We start from the raw sequence: 13,265 nt of genomic DNA on the forward strand, positions 1-13,265 counted from the left end.
TCCTAATCTCTGGTAAATTATGATTCCTGGGTTAGAGATGTCTTTGTATTTCATAACATGATCAACTTTTCTTCAACAAATCAGCCAGCCATTTACTGAACTACTGTCAACTTTACCACAACATTCAGCAGCAAAATGTTTCCAGAGTTTAACAACTATATATTTCTTTACTTTTGTATCTAGTTGTGTTTGGTATCACCTAGTTCTTATATTGGAAGAGGTACTGAACAGCTGTTTATAACCCTGCTCTCTTCCAAACCAAAGAGTACTAGTCTACTGAATTTGATTTTGTACCGAAGTTATTTCAGTTGTTTGGCTACTGTTCTCATTCTTTTCTGTTTTCTTATTCTACTTGTCCTTTTTAAGAAGAAGGTACTGGAACTATATAAATTACTCTAAGAACGGGTATACATTTCCTGTGTACATTAAGTTTATCATGTGTTCTGCTCTCTATTTTTATCCCCAGAGTTGCCTGATAGGGAACTGTTTTCTTTTCTGAAGAGCTTTGAAGACCTTTTCCTAAGTGGTAATAAATTACCACCCAGAACATATGCAGAGTCAATTACTGCATATCATGTCAGACATGTCATTTTACATATGTTTTACACTGAATGTCACTGCGCTCCTTCACTTTTATGTATCAGTCTCATAAGACCCTCCTGCACATTCAGTTGTTGTCTTTAATATCCCAAATACTTTGAGGTATCAAACTCTGTCACCTCAATATCCATCAAGACTTTCCACATCTTTTATGAATATAGTGAGCAGGTTGTACTCCACTTGTAACTTCCAAATATGCAGAAAACTGATCACTAATTCCAACCTTTTAATAGTTATTCAGTCATGTGAAGGACATGCATCTTACCCCATGGAATAATTTCTTGAAGAGCATTTAATGGCCAACCTTGTTGAATGCCTTTTAAAAGTCTAAATAGACTTTTTGAATAGGATATCTATTCTCTCTAACACTTTATATGGTTTTTTTTAGAGATATATGATACATAATGTAACTCTACAAAAGCTTTCTTGACTTCTCCAGTGCCTGACAACTATTTATGACATCTCTAATTCTGTTTTTTGTCATGATTGCCACTGATTTGTCTGTGTAAACATCAGGTGTATTGGTCTGTATTTATTGGATTCCACTAATATCATTATAAATTAGCACTGTATTCTGTTTTTCTGGCAGTTTTATGTGGGAGGCTACAAGCCTGAGTTACTAGTTCAACTACTTTACCCTACAGTTTTGCAGGAATGGCTGGGTGAAAATTGTCTTGGGCCAGAAATTTGAAATTACTGCCATCTTTTTCTTTGACTATTCTACTAATATTTCAATTTAAAATGTATTGTTCCATGGCATCTTTCCATGCCATGGAAAATTGCTCCCAATCTTAACATCAACCCCCTAGCACAAGCTCCAAACCCTATCACAAACTCCACCCACTAACCCCATTTTAAACTTTATCCTAAGCAAAACTCAATCCATAATTAAAACCCTAAATACTTAATCCCAAACCAAAACCAAACTCCTAAACTCTAACCCCCATCCACTAATGCATATTGTAACCCCAAAGCCCTAAGTCTAAACTTAGGGATAGCATTAGGTTTAGGGTTCAGTGTAAGAGTTTAGGTTTGGTTTTGTGTTTAATGTTAAGTTAGGGATTTGATTTAGTGTTGGGGTGAGGGTAACAAGGTATGGCTAAGGATTATTGCCAGGTTTAGTATTAGGGCTTGCAGTTATTATTCTGAGTTTGGGCAGAGTACAGCTAGGGTTCAGATTAGGATTAGATTTGTTATGGCTATGCTTGCAGCCAACAATTTGGGTTATGGTTTAGATTTATGTTTGGAGTTCAGGAACAGGGTTTGAGTTAGGGTTATTTATGGTTGGAGCTACGGTTTACTCTTAGTGTTTGATTTAGATATTGGGCTAGAGTTCAGTGATCAGGTTTGGGTTAGGATTTGGGTTTGGCTTTAATGTTATGGCCGGGTTTAGGGTTAGGGATAGCTTTTAAGGCTAGGGTTTAGGATTAGGGTAAGGCTGTTTTTATGCTTTAAGTTTAGATGTCGTTTAGTTAGGATGCAGTTAGGCTTAGACTGATGAGTAGGATTAGGGTTAGGTTTAAAATTTGGGTTAGGTTTAGGGTGTGGGTTTAGGTTATATTTAGGGCTTGATTTAGTTTTAGGATTAGGGTTAGGGTTAAGGTTTAGGGTTACTGGGTGGTTTTGGTCAGACATTAGGGTTTACCATTAGTCTTTTTTTTTTTTTTTTTTTTTTGGGGGATTTTTTTTATGCTTAGGGAGATTAAATTTTTAGCATCTGTTTGGATCCCACCAATTTTTATTAAGGCTATACTAAGTTGGAATTATTCTGTTTCTGGATGGACATTTATTTGAAGCCAAATAGGCAGTTAAAATATTCTTATGGATAAGAAAGTGAGATATATGCAGTTTGGTTTAGACGAGAAAATATCTCAAGTATGCACCCAGGTGCTGTAAACATTTTTGTCTATATTTTCCATTACGGCCAGTTAATGAAAAGTTTCGGCAAAAGAACAATAAATCTTGGAGGTACTGTGTATTAAAGAGCTGATCGTGTGATAAAAGCAACCAGAAATGCAAGTGATGGCCAGTACCCAAACAGACTATGTGAAGTTCAATCAAGATATTATCCAGCCTGCAGAAATCTAAGTTAATCACATGAAATCCCTTCTGTCTTCAGAAGGAATACAGCCACATGACAGCAAAATTGAAATCCTGGCCAACATAAACAACCCACCATTAACATAAGCAACAAGAACATAACATTACTGTAGATACTTGGACTGATTAAAGTTTTGATGTGGTACATTTAGAAGAAGCTAGGACTGCTTTACAGAATTGATTGGTTTTTACCAATACTGCTTGGATAGCAGCAACAAACACAAGCAAGGCTCCTAATTAGTCAGGATATATGTTTCCAGAAGCCTGGTCATCATTCAGACAAAGGAACCCTGGAATGGATTAGGATTTACCTACTGTAAGATCAAGGTACTGTTTCATGTATAGCCTAAGCTTTTTTGTCACCCAAGTAATTGCTAAGGAATACTGGCTACTGCATTTGCAATACGCTTTTTTTTTTTTTTTCTGTGTGAATGTAAAAGAGCAGACATCAGAACTGTCACTTAGCAGGCATTGCTGTGACTCTAAACCTCTAACAGCTTTACTGAGCTTGAGGCGAAATGCAAGAAATGCTATGACTTGACAGCCATCCACAACTGGACACCATTTCACCTTCAGATCTGTAAGCATGGAAATAACACACCATGACATACAGAAAAAATGCTAACTATAAGTCAAGAGTCAAAGTGAAGAATAAACCACAGTTTTTGGTAGTTACGTGTTTTGCACAGATATTTGTACAAAACACCATGTAAATATTGCCTGGCAGATGTATCGAAATTAGCACATAAGAGACAGCAGCCTCTGTGGTGTCATATGAACATCTGGAATTGATGTTAATACCTTCTGATAATGTAGATTGTACAACGATCTTTGGGTGCTGATACCATGACACACTGAGCCTGCCTGCACACAGAGGCTGAAACTGGTGATGACTTGATCCAGTGGATTATGACCTCTGGTCTACACAGACCTGTTTGACCTTTCTCCATATAGATTAAATTTAAACAAGCAAACTGTAGTTTATTTAAGACATTGTTTCACAGGAAATATTTAAGAATTAAGAATTATTAATGTTATTTAATTACTTACTATTAGTTAATTAATAGTTACAATTAATTCTGTTAGCTCACAAGACAATATCTGATTGGAAGGGTTCTTTCATACAGTGCAACAACTTGCTTAGGGTCTGGAATGCCAAAATATCTGCACAGGCCATAGTAATTCTGTGTCTCATAAGCAGTGTTCTAGTTGAGCTTGGCGTTCATGATCTTTGTGATTCTGATGTACCGATACAGCAGATGTAAGAAAGCTCACTCACAGATTTACCCCGCATGATTGTGGGGAACCTCCCTTTTTCTTCTTTTATTCACTTCTGAAACTGAGATGATATTTCTGAAGGAGTTGATGTATCCCCCAGGTACTGAGTTCTGATACTGAGTACTTGCTTATGCTGCTCAATACAACACAAAGTAAAATCTGCAAAGGTAACACTGGTTCAAACCGCATAGGTGGAAGGCAACATTGCGTCTTTGGGGCTACTGCTTTGGGCAGCCCCCTAAGTCCTATGCTTTGCCTGAGCTAATAGGCTTTCCCTTGTGTAGAAGACACTGTCCACATGCTGTGCTTCCTGCAGTGTTCTGCCATTGTTCCTTCCCATAGATACACCCTTACAGATTGTATGGTGTGCTGAGAACTGAAGATAAAGATATTCTGTTTTCTACTGACACATATAAACTTTTGAGATGGAAGAAGCCTGCTTTCACCCTGGTTTCCATAGATGTTCTGCTAACATTAATGGAATGCAAGCAATTCTAAAATTCCCAAATTCAGAGAAACTTTCTTAGACTGACATTCACCTGATTGCATGTAGACTTTTGTTACATTGCAAAGTACATTCCAATGATGCAGTTGTAGACATTGCACTGTAGATGTCTAATGTACTGTTAGTTGTCTAGACTCCTTTCATTGCCGGGCAGAGAAAGAGAGAATCTCAGCATTAGATTCTTTTGTCTGAATGTGGCTATCTAATATAGATCATACAGTTCTGAACGGCTGTCCAATGTTATAGCAGATGAATCTCGAGCCTAATGTTCCCAGGATGATAGTTTATATTACACATTATTTGATTTTATAAAGAATAGTGTGACTGGCATTATTTTATCATGATTTAAATTTCCATGGCTTTGTGGCGTCTCGTAGTTTCCCTGTATTAAACTGTGTGAGACACCATAGAAGTGGTTTGTAGTCAAACCTGACTTTTTGGTGTGCTGCTCTTTTCCTTTTCAAAGTATCTTTCGAGTGCAGATAGATGCAGTTGCAGTTCATCTTTGCCATCTTTTGGATAATGTGTTGTACATTACAAAAGCCAACACTTATCATGTGTTTCCACCTACATTCTACCTTCCATCTATTACTATGTCAGTGATGCCATGTGTAGGTAACTTTATGATGTTAATGTTTATTTACATCTAGTTTTATGTGTCACTAGACAAACTTTTTCCAAGAAGCATGTCCCTTCCAATTTGTTAGAGGTTCACCATCCCAGGCAGTTTTACATCATTACATAAGGTACATATCCTATCCTATTTTAGCCATAATTTTGCACAAACCTTATCACCATAAATATGAGCCCTAATAACTTTTTTCCAAATCACTGGTCTAGTAGGATTTTACTTGTAACTTTAGGACAAAGTCCTTAAGGGATGACAGTCAATTACACTGCAATTGTCCAAGATCAGTTACTATACCCATGGTCAATTTTGTAAGCATATGTTTTCCTGGATTAGAATCTGTAAGTTTTTCTGCCTGGGTGAAATCTAATTTTCTGTTTCACTTCTATACTGAAGAAAGCATCTCCTTCCAGGTTAGCTGTCTGAATGTCAAGTTAATTCGAAAGTAATTATTTTCAGGTACACTTAATTCATCTTCTATTTCTACTGGCTTAGATCAATGCTTTAATCAAAGCTTCAATGGTTTCAAAGGTTTTCTTGTAGCTGGATGATGCAAAAGAGAGTTGACAGCTTATAGCTCCTGTGCATTGGCAATTTGGAATTTAGTACATATTCCCTCTACTCCCACATCAGCCATGTGTGAACTTACTACTGGTAAAAGGGAAATTTTTTCTATGTTATTAACGTAAAATGGGATACAGGAGTAACTGCTGAATGGATTCAGCGCTCATTAAAATGCACTGTAGCTGTTGGACTGCAAACCTGTTTGAACAGCCTGGCTTGGGGAGGAAAAAGGAAAAGGGCACTTGTGCTCTATTATTTATGTTTTTCCCTTATATCTGGGTCCAGATTTACTACCAGTGAATCATTCAATAATAATTAGCATGATGCCAGTGGAAGGATAACATAGTCACGTATATGGCCTTTTCTTGCCAAAGTGTTTGTATTGCTCTAAGGTAGGAAATTTCATGTGCAATGGTCATATACATTTAATGCTTCCCGGTTTAATCTCCTACCTGAACTGCTTGCAAATGGAAGTCACTTACACCAACATTACAAAGTCGACTCATAGTCAGAAAGTTGTTTCTGCATTTTTTCTTCTTTGCTCAGGATCAATGTTCCTTCATGCCATACCTCTCTTACTGTGCTGGTTTTTTTCTGCACTAATTATTAAAGGCAGTCAAACCACTCATGGAGAATAAACCATTCAAGGAGGTCAGCCTTTGTATTTCTGAATGCAGGTAGGCTTTGTAAGTGCACAACACATGACTTAGTGTCTTTTCATGGAGTGCTTGTAAGTTGTTCTCTTAAACTATTCTTTTCTTTTTTTTTTGGTGTGTGGACAGTCACAGCGATTCTACTGGAGCTTTTTAAAGAGTATCACACATTTCCTTCAGCTTACAGCCATTAAAAAAGCCAGTCGCACAGCCAAAACTGTATGGTGCCTCCAGAACCCTTTTTTGTTAACCAAAGGCACACCTCCTCACCCTATCTTAGCCTAGGTACCCCATTTAGGGTAAAATAAATTGCTGCTGGTGTTAAGTCTGTCTCCACTGACTATGAAGGCTTCCCAGATGATAAACTGAACGGTGGATGCTTTTTGACAGATAAAATTGGGCAATATGAAACCCAACTATGTCATGCCCCAAGAAATTCACAACATTTATTTTATAGGGCTCCTGTGACTTCACAGCCTCTCCAGCAATCCTGTCTGCTGCTCACTGTTAGAAAGAATTCTTTTGTACTAACGTACAACCTGCTTCTCCCTTGTTGCAATGTTAGACTCTTACTTTGTTCAACTCATCACATGGGCATGGGGGACATTGTCTTCTTCTGTTTAGCAACAGCTTTTTATGCACTTGCAATCTGTTGTCCTTTTTCTCTCCATCTTCCCTTCATCAGGCTAAACAAAGCTGGTTCTAGACTTCATTCTGATTGCTCTCCCTCTTTCTCAACATTATGAAGACCTTCCAGGAAAAAACAGCACTCCAGCATGAACATTGTTCTGGCTAAAGCCTTACTGAGTAGAGCAGGAGGACTGCTTATTGTTCCTGCAGGTTGTACTCCTATTTGTATGTTTGTCTCTTCCACAATCGGAACTGACTGGCTTTTTCATATAATAGCCTTCAGATCCTTTCCTTCTGGTCCTCACCATGTGTATGTGCAGTTGTTTAATTGTATCTAGATGCAATTTAATTACATTTTTTTCAGTCAGTTTCTCCATTTCATCAAGATCACCTGTTCTTCCAGTTCTCATGAAGTCCTTCCTGGTTTGGTATTGCTTGCAGATTGCCACTGTACTCTCTGAGGAGCTGAGCAGAGTTCAAAGCTACCTGCCTGGGCAGACTGAACAAGAATCACTGCTCAAACAGGAAAAAAAATCTGTTCATTTCCCAGTTTCTCTAGCAGAAGCAATTTTTACTTATCCTGTGCATCTGCCTGATGAATTGGATAATTCAGTTTCAAACTCCTCCACATCTTCCAAATCAAGATTGACATCTATTCCTTCAATGTGATCTTTTGTTATGACTTGGGATTTGAGGCTTCTCTGAAGATTCTAATCTTTTTACAGGGGAAAATATAATTGATTTCTGGACCACTCTAAAATGTGTTAACAAGCTTGCAAGGCCAATAAGAAGAGGCAAATGTTTGCAGATGACAGGATGTTATTTAGACTAAGGCAGTTAGGGGCATTTCAGAGACTCAAAGATAACAGGGAGGATAAGCAGGAAATGTGGCATCCGGTGGCATTCGCTGTTGACAAATACAAGTTCCAGAGGAATATTGACCACCAAAGGTATTCCTGGACTCTAGATTAACTGTAACAGGTGGAAAGAGCTATGGGTTCATATAGGTAGCAAATAAAAACTCTTAGCTCAGTGCAAACCCAAAGACAGAACATGAGGAAGAATAGAGACGTAAACCCAGAAAGGTTAAAAGAACATAAAACTATTATGTACTTTGACAGAATGCTTTCAAATTCTTCCCTGTGGCAATCTGATTTCCAAAAAAGGGATCCAAGGTGAATAACAAATCCAGTCAGAAACAGGAAGATTGAAAATTGTACAATGTTCACTTTTTCACTAATCAGGAAGAAGGGACTAATTCACATGATGTGATCACAACATGCTTAAAACAAATGAACAAAATTCTCTATAACCATGAATCTTATTATTTTACACTGTAATTTAGTCCAGAATTTTACAATGAACATTAATTGACCTTTCTGATGGGAATATGTGTGGTGGAAAAAGGCTGAAAGGTATCTAATATATTGTTTATAAATCTACTCTCTCGGGGCACAAACACAAAGTACATTAAGAGGGACTTTCCTGTCAGACAGTTTTCCCAGTGTGACAAAGCATCCTTTTAAAAATGTATCAAAAGTGAACCAAAAAGAGTGGGCAAGGCTCAGAAAAGCTTTACAGGCAAAAAGAGTTTTCTCCAACATTAACAAGTGCAAGATATTGTAGTCTGGAGGAGTAACTTATTACACACAATTACAAGAGTGTTTGCACTGCTATGAATCAAATTGCTGGAAGGCTCTATAGCAATGTATTTCTTGTCTCATATAAAACCACTGCAATCAGTCAGTGTTTCTATAGGAAGCTTTGGGAGGGAAGAGGAAGAGGCTCAGAGGGACAACTGGAGAAACACCACCAGATCTGAGCCAGGGCTGAACTGACTATGGTGAAGGTGAGGTAGCAGGGAGGATAGTACAAAGGTGTCCACTAACGCAGTGGCAGGGAATAGCAGCCTGAAGCCTCTCACCAATTCCAGCTGCCACTGCTCTGTAGGAGCTGACACACCCAAACACACCCACGGCTTGAGACAAGATTAGGAGGCTGCAAGCATTTCCATCACCAGCACCGGGGAGGAAAGGGGATGCTGAAGTCTCTGCAAAGCAGATAAGAACAAACACTGAAGTCCTGCTCACTCTGATACTACAGAAGTCTTTACCATAGTTGTATCAGTGTTTATGCATGTGTACTCTTGACAGTACATCTGTCACTCCCCAAAGCATCCAGATTTCTGTGCTGCCAAAGTTTGCTAAAGACATAAATCTCCACTTAGAATAATTATTGTCTGATTAACGCTCAGGAGACCAGCACTGATCTGTATGGACCAGAGGGGAGATGTTCTTCCTTACTTCATAACAAGCTGCATCAGGCTCACGAGGCTGTTAGATTAAGTGCTGAAGCTTGTGCATTTTGACAGAGGACTCTGAGTCACGTTCCTTCTGTTTCATTGCCATTCCCACCCCCTAACCTCTTCATCTGGAGGAGCAGGAAAAACTGTGGGACAGGAATGAGCCATTTTGACACCAGAGATCAACCAGAATCTTCACACATAATCAATGCTTGTTACAAATGACAAAGAAAAGAGGGTGAAAAAAAGGCATTGCTAAAGACCATAACAATACCTTTAAAAGTTAGGTAGTAATTTACCTATTGGCAGAAAAAACATATTAAAAATGTTGTAAGCATAGAACTGAAGGAGTTTGGAGGGAGACAGATTCAATCCTAGGATTAGATTACAGGTTGTGATACTATACATTTTGTAAAGCAAGTGTACATCATGTTATTGGGATTGTAGGAGTAGATGACATAATTGCAACTGAAGAAATAAAAGCACGTATTGTTAGGGCTGAATCAAAATATAAACATTTTATTTTTTTTTTACCAATTCAGGCATTTGTAACAAAGGCAGCAACAAATATAAGGAAAGCAAACCACAGAACATTCATGACAAAACCAAAAGGAGCAATAGCTAATGCTGTTCATGCATATTCAGTCTGCTCCACCTTGTAACTACTGGTTAGATCTGAAGATTCATCTCCTGGTTATAACTGCCAAATTGAACTGTATCTGTCAACCAAATGAGGCAAATCAGGTCATATCTTCCACCTCTACTGGAAGTGCCATTACTACTGGGCTATGCATTAGTCTTGATAAGAGGAGAGGGGAGGTGAAAAATTATTTTGTTGACACTATTGCACCCTGTATAACTACAGCTATAAATGTTTATTGAAGCATGAAAGTGTTCAGCTGAAGGCTTCGGGAAGAAGTGTCCCCCCACCCTCCCCAGTGCAGGCAGCGGGGCCATGGTTCCTTGCAAGCTCTCCAGCAGTATTGGCAGTAGAGTTGCTGCTGGAAGCAAGGACTTGAAATGGAGCCCCACCACATGGTTGGCTCATTCATCTGTTCCTTTCCTCTGTTCTGTTTAGGGAACAAGTATTTGGTTTGATTCAAGAAAAGGTTTTTGAGCCTTTTCCAGAAAACTAAGAGCCTGGCAAATGGGAAGATGTTGGAAGACTGGAGAAGTTGGTTTAAATGTTTTTGTGCAAGGAAGACAATGGAACCTGGGCTGCCCCCTCTTCTAGCTGAGAAATGGTGGCACTAATGACGGCAACTCAATAGCCTGCAGTTATATATACAGTTCAACAGTGATTGATCACTTCCTAATGACTAAAGAGGCAAGTCCACACTCAGCATCCAATATGGTTCAAAAAACCACAAGCTTAGTGCCAAAAGTGACGTGAAACAAGAAAACAAATTCCTTCATGTTTGAGGTACAACAGTACTTGCAGTCTGATCTATTTCTAGTTAGCACAACATATAGTATTTACAGGGTACATTTTTCAGCTGGAAGCTGACAGTGAAAAAATATAAACCCTCTTCTGATACTTCATATTTGTTCTACTCACTTAGATGAAATAATTTTGCATATTGTCAGAAAATGAAAAATACCCCTTGATCTTTAGCTGCTTTGTCACTCTGTGCTACCTAGATGGGGATTACACCCCTGGTAACTGGCAAAGGAGCACAGACTGCTTATTTCCTCTCAGTGTGGTTTAGAAGTGACCAGCCCTTGCTGCATCAAAACCTTGATTGTCACTTCCCCATGTCTTCTTTTCCACTTCATACTACTGTATAACACTGAAAAGTGTCTTCATAAACAAGTAAAAATGGCTGTTAAAATCCACGCTGCAAGCATTACTTACAACATCAGAGCAGGGGCAGAAAACTATTCTTACTCCTTTAGTATTTTGTTGACATTTTAGAACCTTGAAAGATGTTTTACCCTGTGTGAACAATGGAAGTTTTTCTGACGTGCCTTTTTAATTAAAAAAAAAACCCAGCATATGGCTTTAGCAAGAGCCAACCAAAATAATGTGCAAATGTGTTTATGTGTGGATGGCTGTATTCCAAAGTTCAACAGTGCTAAATTGGCAGCATTTTCTGAAAAGATAAGATTTACTGTTTGGAAACAGGATGAAAGTTTAAGCTTTTGCATTCTGATTACTAGCTAAAAGGAGATCAGTTTGGTTTCCATTTGCTATTTTGGTAGTGCTTTATTTATCTTAATTCCTTTGCTGCAACTACGTAGGCATAGCACAATACTGTCTTCAAGGTTTGAGAGCTAAAGCGTGTTCAAAAATGAAAGCACTGGGGGAGGAAGACTTCAAATGTTTGGGCTGGGAAACTGATGTTGCTCCTATTGACACAAACAGCGCATGTTCAGACTCCAGAAGAGCTGTGCAGTTTAGGCTTGCTGAGGTTTGTTGGTGTTTCTAGACTGGAGTTGGTACCCAGTATGCACAGCCTTTGATAAAAAATAGCTTCCATTTCTCAAAACTCATGCTGTTATATGGGTTCCTGTCACACTTGATAATAGCCTAATGCAAACCGCTGCACTGTACAAATAATGAGGACACATTACGCTGACAATTAGATGGTCTGCAAAATGGCCCAACTCCATTTGTATGATAATGAAATAGTCCACAAAAAGCAAACACCCCACAAAGTGAGACTTTATGCAAACTGCCTGATACTATGTGCTGGTTACAGCCCTTAGATCAAGTCTGTTTTTTGAAAATGGCTAACAACTTTTACCAAGTCAAGGATCATGGGTAAGCATTGCAGTGGAAAACAGAACATGAAACTAAACTTAATCATAAATCAAACAGGCCACAAGAAATGAATTTGGTTTTTATAATAAGCCAAGAATGTTAAATCTATAAAATAGATTCTATAAGAGGAAAAAAATGCACTTTTATTTTGGTGTACCTTGAAGGCAGACTATAGCTCTCTTCTGAACAGACAGAGCTGTGTCACTATGGGTGCTGCTCCACCCAGTGATATTAGGGAGACCTAAATGACAGGAAAGCTAAACCTCAGAGCTGCCTTTCTTCCCCGTGAAATTTTTATCCTTATGTGTTATTAAATTAAAAAAAAACCAACGCTATGTGATCTCACCTCTCTAAGTGTCCTAGCATAGGAAAACCTTCATGTCTGATTAGAGAACAATGGGTCTTTGCAAAGTGTTTCTCCATTACGTCAGAGGTTTCTTGGAGGGTACATACCACTCCTGTCTCCAGGGCAAAGAACCTTTTAATGCAGCGAGGGGAAGAGGCTTGAAATACCAAAAGTGCCACTGAATATAAAACATGACTGTATCCTGCTTACTTTAAGCCCTAATTTTATGGCTGATGTTACCCTTGTTACCAAAGTCACCAATCAAGAGCAGACACTATAAAAGCTTTATGCAAAATGCTGCTCTGTCTCAAAGAGCTTACCCATATATGCATATGACCTTGGATATGAACTTGAAAAAGTAGCTATTCTAAAAGCATACTTGCAAAATCTAACACCAAAAAGCTAGAAAGTGTCTGAAGGATGATTGCCTATGTGGGTTTTACAGTAAGAGTGGTTGGGCACTGGAGCAGGCTGCGCGGTGTCTTTAAAGATGTTGATTTTAAAAACTCAAGAGGATAAGGTCCTGAGAGACCTGTTCTAGCATTGAAGTTGACCCTGCTTCGAGTGGGAGATTGGGCTACAGACCTCCAGAGGTTCCTTCCAACCAAAATTATTCTGTGATCCCAGGATCATTCCCGCCTGTCTGTGGGTATATGCTGTAAGTCTTTACACACGTTTCTCTGCTAATTTTAGAGCAGATGCCTTCCTTGCCAAAAGCTAGTCCACAGCTGACTGCTGTTAGCTAGAACCTTTTTGTGGCAATCACTGACTTTGGATCAGGGCCTTTCAATGATGGTGCTCAGGGGAGGAACCAGCTGTCCTATATGTCTTTTTATACTCATTCAGCATGTGGCTGCGTGCTTTGTTTACTGAATCACATCCAAATCCCTCTCAG

The sequence above is a fragment of the Egretta garzetta genome, unplaced genomic scaffold, assembly GCF_000687185.1.
Source record: "Egretta garzetta isolate BGI_Z169 unplaced genomic scaffold, ASM68718v1 scaffold264, whole genome shotgun sequence".
In the NCBI taxonomy this organism is placed as follows: Eukaryota; Metazoa; Chordata; class Aves; order Pelecaniformes; family Ardeidae; genus Egretta; species Egretta garzetta.